Here is an 11617-nt window from a genome sequence, read left to right as displayed (position 1 = left end):
ACTGGGAAGTCCGAGAATACCGCCCCGGGCTGACGTACCACCCTGTTCAACGCATGCATCCACCATCGCAGAACGCCGAACTGGCGCACCTCGCGCACCGTCGTCATCTACAAAAAGGGGGAGCCGCAGGTGCCAGTAACTGGCGACCAATCTTATTGGGCTGTACAGCATCTAAACTGTACGCCAAATGCTTCGCCGCTCGCCTCCAAGGGTGGATTATGAATCACGGCATCCTGTCGCCCTGTCAAAGGGCTTCCTCCTGTATGTTGGCGCCTTTGAATTAAATTATATCTTCCAGCACTGCCTCGACGCCGCCCGGACCGGATGGACCCACCTATGCGCTGCACTACTCGACTTCAACGCCCACAGCTCCGCGACCCACCGGGCTTTGCTCGATGCCCTCCGGGGTGCAGGTGCTGCAGACGTATTCACAGTTCTTATAGGGGACATTTACGCTGGCAACCAGACCTGCGTCATTGCGGCCGACGAGACTACCTAGCCTGTCCCCATACAGACCGGGCTCCGCCAGAGTTGTCCGCTCAGTGGCCTGCACTTCAATCTGGTGGTGGACCCAATAATACGCAATGTGCAGGGCTGCGATATACACCCCAATGTCCTGGCGTACGCGGAGGACCTCAATGTCCCAGCGACATCCCCGGAGGCCCTCCAACAGCGTATCGACCAACTTAGACCCTCGCCACCAGCCTTGGCCTGACCCTTAACCCTGGCAAGCGTTCCGCCCTCCACATGGGCGGCGTCACGCCCGTTGCCATGCGCCCGATACAGGTTAATGTATCGGGCGTCTCCATCGCCGCCCAGCGGGACCACGTCGCTCAGCGCTTCCTGGGCCGCCCGGTAGGGGTTCCGCCTGGTGTCCTCGGATAGCGCGGTGGTCGACAATGCCATCACCAAGGCAACGGCGATCATGTCTTCAATGCTGGCGCCTTGGCAGCGATTTGACTTGGCAGCAATTGGCACGATTGCGCACGTTCATCTATCCATCGTTGAACTTCGCAATGCGTTGCGGCGTCCTCACGAAGACAGGTTGGCGACGTCTGGACGGCGCCGCTCGCCCCTTGCTGAAGAATACGCATTACCTCCCCACGAACGCCACCAACCACTACATCTACGGCAGCGCCGGAGCCGCTGCCATCCCCGTGGCAATAGAATTGAGCAATGTTTCTCGCATCGATAATACCTACAAACTGCTCACTACCACCGACCTGGAGCTCGGGGACATGGCTTTCAATGACGTCTGTCCCGTCGCCTCGGATCGGACGCAACAGAAACAGAGGTCGAGGCCTACCTTGCGGCCGAGATGGAGGCCGCTTTCCGGGCCCCCACGAGTCAGCTCCGTATGGACGGAGGCCCGCAAAGCCTCTCGCCGCCTCCATGTATCATAGTCCATCGATCCGGTGGATGTTCTTATGACCTGCGGCGACAAGATAATCACGCCACCACATCGCTGCCGGGTCATGCGCTCGCCCTTCGTGACCAGGCCAACCAAGGAAAGGTAATGGCTTGCGTGGCCGTTGATGGGGCAGCGCTCACTTCTTCCGGACCGAGGCCTTTACACAATTCTCGCACTGGCGTTTCATCCACCGTTCATGCGTTTATGGGCCTGCGGTGTCCACAAATTTTAATGTGTTCTCGGTAATTTGGCTAAGATAGGGTATGACAAAAGCAGCTCTCATTGTTGGCAGGGCAGGACCCCGCATGATGGATGAAGCCCGTCATATTTCGCTTGACCCCTTCATCGAAATGCCAACTCTGTCGATGACGCTTGGAGATGCACCGCAACACGTTGACGCGCTTGTGGACAAAGGGGCTGTTATCAGTTTCCTCATGATGAGTGTTCGCTCTGGGAGATTTTTGATGCACCCTGTGCAAGTCAATCAACCTCACCTCATTTGGCTGATGGAGCCGCCCTCCTAGCCTGGACGAAATATGGCTGTATGTGTGCGCTCGGGACGACAGCTGGACAGCGGTTCCTTGTTGTGCCAAACGTGTGTGTGCCAGTGATATCAGGCTGTGATTGGTGCGCAGCTTTTGGGGTTAGTCTGCGGTTTAGCGTAACTGATTGCACCATTCACCTGACTTCTACCGCTTCGACAACGTCCCCAGGCATTCCCGATGCCTCCAATAAAGGTTACCGTAGGCTGTAATATTCCCAGCTGCATCAATTATGTGCTACCGCACATAAGAAGATTGGCTACAAAATTTTCTTCGCAATTCCGCATTCTAGCAGCAAGGATGTGTGCGCCGAGCTTTGCGGCCGTGGATACGAATAAAAGTGGCGCTGAACGACCTTAAGTACGGAAATCCTCATCGTTTTGGCATCCCGGGATGGCAGATACCACATTTACCATACCGTTATTATCTGCTGCCTGGGTGCCCGTCTATAGACCGTTGCATCGGGCGAGGAGGACCGGACTGGCAACCAGCCCTTTCCTCCTTTCTGGCTTGTGCGCGACGGTGCGGAGTGTGCGGGCTGGTGCTTGGACGAGTGGCGTTTTCGAACAATTTTTGCGTGTTTTTGGTCGACCTGCGAATTTTGTTCTCTTTTATTGCGATGTCAGCCAGCGAAAAGTCAACAAAAAAGCACTGTGCTATTTTTGGTTGTTCCAACACCTAGAAAAAAAAGGAAACTGCTGTCTGAATAGGTATGCGACGTGCATCACCAAACGCGGAGTGTTTGCGCTGTGCGCACTCTTCAAGATACATCGTTGTTGTTACGTTACAGGTTCGTAATCGGCAAGTGCCGGAATATATCCGGAATTCCCAGTGTTCCACGCAGTCAGACGTCAATCGAATATGGCCAGATTTGCGAACAAACATAAGCCGTCACGTACGGCCCTGTCCGGTCAAGTTCAAAACATCTAAGTACCACTCGCGTAGCCACCTGGGTTGTTTTCGCTTCGTTTTATTATTGTAATTTAATATGATGTGTTTGGTCTAACAATCAGCTTCGTAGCTCGGCTCAACACGGTGATCGCTGCAGTAGATGTATACCGGTATTAGCACAGACGAGAAATCCCTCACTTCGCAGCGGCGTAACCTTGTAAAACCCGAACATTCAATGAACACTACATCAAAAGCTCGTGGCGAGATCTTTGTCGTGAGGTTGCAACTTCCGTAAGAGAGCGGGGTGTATCGTATACGATGAACGATATGAAAGTAGAATAGTAAAAAAAAATCTGTCGCTCCGTGTGTAGAACAACTACCTCAGGAAGACAAATTTTTACGTGGTCAAGAACCGTGTCCGACAAGTCGCGCAATAGTATGTGTGATGACGAAGAGCGGCAAAGGGCTTGGGCGCCCGTTGCTCAGGTAGCGCTCGGGTAGCGCAACATGCTCGGGGAGCGCGAGGAATAGAAGGACAAAGGCCGGAGAATAGAACAGCCGGCCCACGAACGGGCGTTGTCTCCTGTTTCTCTCTTTACAATGGCGCAGTCGCGAAACACAGAGCCATCCGAAGACGTTAATCCGCTTTGCCTCTATCACCCCTGAAGCGGGCGAATGCTCTCGGACTCGCAGCCACTACATTCCGGGGAAGGCGTCCAGGCCTACACGGCGGCTCAACCACAGGGTGGCGACTCCGAAATGACGCGTTTCTTGGACGTGTTGACGCAAGGCCTCACCAACATGGCAAGCAGTTCCACTGCCGCCATTAGATTCGCCGCACCTGGGCCGCTACCTGAGACTGCTATTTCGGAATTTCACGGGTTTCAGCACGATCCGACCACCTGGGTCTCGACCGTCGACTCTGTCGCCACGAAATACTCTTGGCGAAGAAATCTGTTGCGGAAGGGCGCCTTCGAGGAGCTGCACAAGCCTGGCATCGTCTTCAGGGAAGCAAGTATGCCTCATAGACTACTTGGCGCGCGGCCCTCACGTCCACATTTGCACCGCTTCCTGGAGTCTATGACATTCGCTTCATGGAGATGCGGTCGCGTCGGCAAGCCCGAACTGAAGATATTGCCGCATACATCTGCGACAAATTATGCCTCCTGCAAGCTTGCGATATTGCCTGGCCCTCTCCGGCAGCCAGACAGTATGTCATCGATGGCATATACGATTCGACGTATGCGGCCATACTGTCTGTGCAGACAGTCCATCAAAGCATCGATGCTTTTATCCGACAGGCAGCAGTGTTGCAGGAAACTGCAAGACGCAGTGCTCCTGCAGACTCCCCACAGGAACCCGCTACCACGCGGCACGGATGCTTTTCCTGCGGGCGCTTGGGGCATGGATACAAGGACTGCCCACAAACGCCACGCGAAGCCATCCAGTTCCAAGCGCGGCCACTTCCAACTGTTCGGGTCCGCGTCGACGGCATCGGTGACCTCATGGCACTCGTGGATACTGGAGCCCAGCGAACGGCGCTGCTTCGCCGACACGCCCCAGTCACCCTCCAGCCTTGGACCGAGCCGCCCCTACGGGGCCTCGGCGGCAGCGTAGGTGCGGTGGACCTGCAGCTACACACCGAAGCCGGGAGCAAGTTACTTTCCGCCGTTCCCGTCTTCGAGGACCTACCCGCTGACATGGTTCTGGGAGCGGACTACATCATGCCAGGTCAAGTGCAGCTCACCATAGATGGCGACGGCGTCTATATCCGTGGATTGACCCCGAGTACTTCTCCGGATAAAAGCTCCCAAGGTGAGCCAGCAACGTTGCACTCAATCTCAGCCATGCTCGAAAGGCACACATCACTTTTTGCCGATAGTACTGCGCAGCTCCCTGGCACTAGCTTACTAGAACATCGTATACCGACTGACAATCATCCGCCGGTGTCTGTGCCGTTACGGCGATATGCAGAAAGAGAGTGGGCCGTGATTGCCGAACAAATAGAAGAAATGCTAGCCGCTAATGTAATCAGGCCGTCTTCTAGTCCATGGGCTGCGCCTGTCGTTTTAGTCCGCAAAAAGAACGGTAGCCTACGATTCTGCGTGGACAATAGGGAGCTAAATAAGCACACCATACCCGACTCATACCCGCTGCCGCGTATTGACAACGCTATTGACACCATACGAAATTCAAGATTCTTTTCATCTCTGGATTTGAAAGCGGGGTATTGGCAAATCAACGTCGCCGAAGAGGATAAGTGCAAGACGGCTTTCCGTAGGCCTTCTGGCTTGTACGAGTTTAACCGTATGCCTTTCGGCTTGCGAACCGCCCCAAGCACGTTCCAGCGGGCCATGAATACAGTACTGGGTTCGCTGAAAGACCAAGCCTGCGTTGTGTACCTCGACGACATCCTTGTTATCGGTGTAACTGAAGAAGAGCATCTACGAAATCTCGACGAAGTTCTGAAGAGGCTGCATGACGCTGGATTCCGCTTTAACCGGGAGAAATGTCAGTGTGGCATGACGACAATATCCTATCTCGGGTATACCATATCTCAGGACGGCGTGCAGCCCCTTTCTGAAAAAAATCAAGCTGTGACCAACTATCCCGTGCCAACCTGTATTAAACAGCTGCAGGTATTCCTGGGAATCGCGTCGTACTTGCGCAAGTTTGTCCCCAACTTTGCGTCAACAGCTGCACCGCTCACGGACCTGTTAAGGAAGGGAACACAAATTCAGTGGGGACCATGGCAAGACGACGCCTTCCGGACCCTTAAACATCAATTGACCCATAGCCCTGTTCTGTGCCACTTCAATGAAGAATAGACTACAGAGGTACACACCGATACAAGTCAAACTGGTATAGGGGCCGTTCTCATACAGCGTGACCCGCACGGAAGTGAGCACGTCGTCGCCTACGCCAGCCGCAAACTGTCTGACGCGGAGCGCCATTACCACTCCAATGAACTAGAGTGCCTGGCTGTCGTCTGGAGCGTTGACGAGAAGTTCCGGCACTAGCTGTTTGGCCGACAATTCACTATTGTAACGGATAACTCCGCTGTGGCGTGGATGTTCGCTAAACAGCACGTCAAACACAAGTTTGCGCGGTGGATAGTTCGGCTGCAAGATTACACTTACAACATCAGTTACCGCGCAGGAGCACAAAACCAGGTTGCGGATGCCTTATCGCGAAACCCAACCGAGGAACGCTCCCTGCAAAACCGCGAAGACTGGATCATGTTCTCCCAGGAAGAAGTTTCGAATACCCAACGCATCGACAAAGATTTAGACACCATTATGAATTCCCTATCAGACACGGGACGCAACGCCAAATTTGCTTTACGCGACGGCACGCTGTATCGTCGTCGTTGGGTCAAGAAGGAAGACGAACGCCACCTTTTGGTCATTCCTACCTCCTTACGTTCGAGTATTCTGCGTGCCATCCACGACATACCCGAAGGAGGCCACATAGGCTACAGAGCAACATTGCGCAAAGCACAAGAGCGCTTTTGGTGGCCGAGAATGGACAGGAGCGTGCGCTCGTACGTTGCAAGCTGTAAAGTCTGTTAACAACACAAACGGCGTCCGGGCTGTCAACCTGGATTACTAACACCTATTACGCATCCGGAGACAATTTTTCACACTGTGGGAATACACCACATCGGGCCTTTTCCAACATCGGCAGCAGGCAACAGATATATCATAGTCGCTGTGGACTACTTGTCAAGGTTTATGAGGTCGCTGCCGTGCGGGACCACTTCGAATGGAGACACGGCCTCCCTAAGAAACTCATCTCCGACAGGTCGACCACTTTCCGCAGTCGTGAGCTCCGTACCTACCCTCGGCAAGCGGGGGTTGAGCATCATTTCGCGGCAGCCAACCATCCACAAGCGAACGGCCTGACAGAGAGGTCGAACCAGACGCTACAAGCTCGACTGGCACCGTATTGTACGAGCAACAAGCCCGGTAAGGCCGACTGGGACGAGCATCTCAAAGCAGCTGCATACGCCGTTAACACGGCGTTGCAAAGTTCAGCCGGAACCTCTCCCTACGAAATTGTCTACGGTCAACTACCAAAACTTCGCGCTACACTCTCCTTGGACAAGCCTGTACAACCTGGACGTTCTGCTGCACGATGGACACTTTGCCGCAAAATACGAACCGAGGCGCGCAAGAAGATAATGCATGTCCAACAGGAGCAAAAGCGACATTACGACCGCCGCCACCGTCGGGCACCGCCATACCGTATCGGCGATGAGGTGTGGGTGCAACGAGGTACACCGTCCCCTGCGAAGAAACTATGCGCGAAGTTTGAAGTGCCCTTTATTATTACGAAACAACTGGGCGAGAACACTTGGCGAGTGCGGTCCTCGGATTCTGACTCGCGCGCAGACAAAAGGAGGCGAAACAATTTTTCCGTGCATGTGTCGCGTATTAAGAATTGTGTCCGTAGAGACGTCTGAAGTGCCGAAATCTGCTTTTCTTTCAGAGGTGCACCTTTCTGTGCACCTTTCAGCTGTGCACCTTTCAGAGGTGCACAGTTTCGAGTCTCGGAGATAGCATTCCTCGGACATCAGATCACTAAAGATGGCATCACTCCTCTACCTGACAAGATTCAAGCTATCATCGACTACCCGCCTGCCACGTCCATACGTATTCTGCGACGTTTTCTCGGACTCGTCAATTTTTATCGCCGCTTCATCCCTACATGCTCTACACTGCTGCAGCCTCTGGAAGCACTACTCTCGACTTCGCAAGCCGAGTCAGCCGCACTTCCCTGCGACACGGTCGCGGATAAAGCTTTTGCCGCCGTTAAGACAAAACACGCCCAGGCCACCTGCTGCACCACCCTTCACCAATTGCTCCCACTAGCCTCATGGTGGACGCTTCTTCAGAAGCGGTTGGAGCCGCTCTCATCAATGGATCAAAGGTGCATGGGCTCCAATTTCCTTCTTTGCAAGCAAGTTACGCGACACTGAGCACCGATACAGTACTTTCGGACGGGAGCTCCTCGCGGCCTACCTTGCGGTGAAGCATTTCAGGTACTTCCTTGAAGGGCGACAATTTGCCATTCTTACCGATCACAAGCCACTTGTGTCAGCTTTACGTTCCTGCAGTGCCACACACACTCCTAGAGAATTTCGACACCTTGCTTTCATTCCCGAATTCACCATAGACATACGTTATGTGAAAGGCAGCTTTAACAGTACAGCGGACGCTCTCAGTCGTATTACCATCAATGCCACGACAGGCACCACCGACCTTTCATTGTCTACGCTCGCAGAGGCACAGACATTAGACGATGAGCTCCCACGACTCCGATCCTCTACATTCCTCCGACTGGAACAAGTCAACTTTCCCGACGACGACGTTACGCTCTGGTGCGATGTTTCACACAACTGCACTCGTATCTATGTTCCTTCACATCTGCGTCGTGCTGTTTTTGACACCCTTCACTCAATCTGCCATCCAGGCGTAAGAGATACGCAACACCTCGTCACTGAACGCTACGTCTGGCCGCGCATACCGGCTGACATTCGTGACTGGGTTCGGACTTGTACAGCGTGTCAGCGTATCAAGGTACAACGGCACACCAAGCCTCCATGGGGAAAATGTTCTCTCCCTGGTGTACGTTTCGACACCATTCACTTGGACATTGTCGGACCTTTACCTCCATGCCGGGGATATACGTATTTGCTTACGTGTATTGACAGGTACGCTAGGTGGCCTGAAGCAGCTCCAATGCCTGATATCACGGCAGAAACAGTTGCTCGTACTTTTCTTGCTACCTGCATTAGCCGTTTCGGTGTACCATCAACAGTGACTACTGATCGAGGCAGACAGTTTGAGTCAGCGCTTTTCACCTCTGTCACATCTCTACTGGGTTGTGCGCGCATTCGCACAACTGCGTATCATCCAGCATCAAATGGCATTTTAGAGAGACTGCATCGTCATCTAAAAGCAGCACTCGCCTCGCAGCCTCACGCCGAAGATTGGGTATCACACCTCCCCATCGTGCTTCTTGGCCGTTGTTCAACACTTCGGCCAGAACTTGCCTGCTCTGTAGCAGAGATGGTTTATGGCTGCACACTCCTTTTGCCTGATGACCCCGTCAGCCCCGTTACTACGGAGAGTGTTTCGGATCCATCTTCTTTCGTCCAGCGCCTGCGGATCTTCATGCAAAACTTCAGCTCACACTAAGAACGATGTTTTTCTGCCGGCAAACCTACAGACATCTCCACGCGTTTCTGTTCGTGTTGATGCGTCTCGCCGTTCTTTTCAGCCTCGCTATGACGGTACTTTCCCAGTCATCAAGCGTTCTCAACATCATTTCACAATCCTCCGTAATGGGCATGAAGACACAGTCAGCATCGAAAGGATCAAGCCGGCACCCATTCTGACAAGCTCCGTCTGATCATTTTTTTTCTTCAAGTGCCCACGGCCACTTGCCTGCAGGGGGGGGCATCTGTGGCACACTTTTCTTCTTCTTCTGGCACGACACACTTGGGACGTGAACTGGTAGTGGGTAGTCTGATGTGTTTTTCCGCGCCGTGTTTTTCGGAACCACATTTCAGAGTGCTATAGGCCCAACCCTCCGCATCGGCCCCTCAGCCCGGAGAACGCGGCTGATATTCAGCGTTTATACCAGCGCAACCAGCGACACGCGGTTCGTCTTATCCTTGACGTCCCGTCTCAACAGTGCACGATCTCGCTCACGGACCTGCAAAATCATTGGAGGTCAACGTGGGCCTCACGAGATGAGGACACGTCCATCTTTCGCCGGGTTCCCGCAACAGGAGAGGTTGACACGTCGCCCTTCACGCCAGACGAGGTCCTCTTGCGACTACGCAAGTCCGAGAATAAGGCCCCGGGTGGTGATCGCCTTACCTTTCACCATTGGAAGACAGTCGACCCTGAGGCCATATTCCTCGCAGCGCTTTTCAAAGCCTGCATTCACCACAGGCAGACCCCCGACTCCTGGCGCACGAGTCGCACCGTGCTGATCCATAACAAAGGCGACCCCCAGGTGCCCAGCAACTGGCGTCCTATCGCCCTCGGCAGCATGGCTTCCAAACTCTATGCTAAGTGCCTGGCCGCCCGACCACAAGATTCGATCCTGCGCCACAATGTTCTTTCCCGCTGCCAGAACGGGTTCTTGCCATATGACGGCGTCTTTGAGTTAAGTTACATCTTGCAGCGCCGTTTGGACGCCGTCAGAGGTGGGGTCCCCGACCTCTGTGCAGCGATGTTGGATTTCACATGAAAGCTCATTTGAAAGCAAATGGCCGAGAAAACATTAGAATTTGTGAATGCCGCAGCACCAAATACGCAGAAACATCTCCCACTGCTCTCTGTTGGGACCTCAAATGTCCGTGAAAGCTGCTTCTGTCGTAGCCTGTCTTGGCCAAATGGCCGAGAAAAGTTTGTGGATGCCGCAGCAACAAAAATACATAAAAATCTCCCACTGCTCTGTGGTGAGACTTCCATTCTCCATGAGCGCTGCTTCTGTCGTATCCTATCTTATCCAAATGGCCGAGAAGACGTTAGAATTTGTGGATACCGCAACACCACAAACATCTCTCTGGTGGGACCTCGAAGGTCTGTGAAAGCTGCTTCTGGCGTAGCCTATCTTAACCAAATAGCCGAGAAAACATTAGAATATGTGGATGCCGTTGCACCATAAACGAAGAAACATCTCCCAGTGTTCTCTGGTGGGACCTCAAATGTCCGTGAAACCTGCTTCTGTCGTAGCCTATCTTAGCCAAAAGGCCAAGACCTTAAAATTGGTGGATGCTGCAGTACCATAAACGCATAAACATCTCCCACTGCTCTCTGGTGGAAATCCGATCGGTGACACCTGCTTCTGTTGCAGCCTATCTTCGCCAAAAGGCCGAGAAAACATTAGAATTTGTGGATGCCGCAGCACCATAAACGCATAAACATCTTCCACTGCTCTCTGGTCGGGTCACCAATGTTCATGAAAGCTGCTTCTGTCGTACCCTATCTTAGCCAAATGGCCGAGAAGTCATTAGAATTTGTGAACGCCGCAGCACCATAAACGCAGAAACATCTCCCACTGCTCTTTGGTGGGACCTCTAATGACCGTGAAAGCTGCTTCTGTCGTAGACTATCTTAGCCAAATGGCTGAGAAAACAATGTGGAAGCCGCAGCACCATAAACGCAGAAATATCTCCCACTGCCCTCTGGCGGGATCTCCAATGTCCGTGAAAGCTGCTTCTGTTGTAGCCTATCTTAGCCAAATGGCCGAGAAAACAACAGAATTTGTGGATGCGGCAACACCATAAACGCATAAACATCTCCCACTGCTCTCTAGTGAGGCCGTAAATGTCCGTGAAATATGCTTCTGTCGTAGCCAATCTTAGCCAAATGGCCGAGAAGACGTGTGGATGCCGATATACCATTAACGCACAAAAATTCCCCACTGCTCTCTGGTGGTACTCCAATATCCGTGACACCTGCTTCTATCATAGCCTAACTTAGCCAAATGAGCGAGAAAACATTAGAATTTGTGGATGCCGCAGCACCATAAGGGCATAAACAGCTCCCGCTGTTCACTGGTGGAACTTCCAATGTCTGTGAAAGCTGATTCTGTCGAAGCATATCTTAGCGAAATGGCCCAGAAAAGATTAAAATTTGTGGATGCCGCAGCACCATAAACGGATAAAAATCTCCTACTGCTCTCTGGTGGAATCTCCAATATCCGTGAAAGTTGCTTCTGTCGTAGCCTATCTTAGCCAAATGGCCAAGAA

This window comes from Rhipicephalus sanguineus, chromosome 11, assembly GCF_013339695.2.
Source record: "Rhipicephalus sanguineus isolate Rsan-2018 chromosome 11, BIME_Rsan_1.4, whole genome shotgun sequence".
NCBI classification, from domain to species: Eukaryota; Metazoa; Arthropoda; class Arachnida; order Ixodida; family Ixodidae; genus Rhipicephalus; species Rhipicephalus sanguineus.
Note: the sequence above shows the minus strand (reverse complement) of the source record.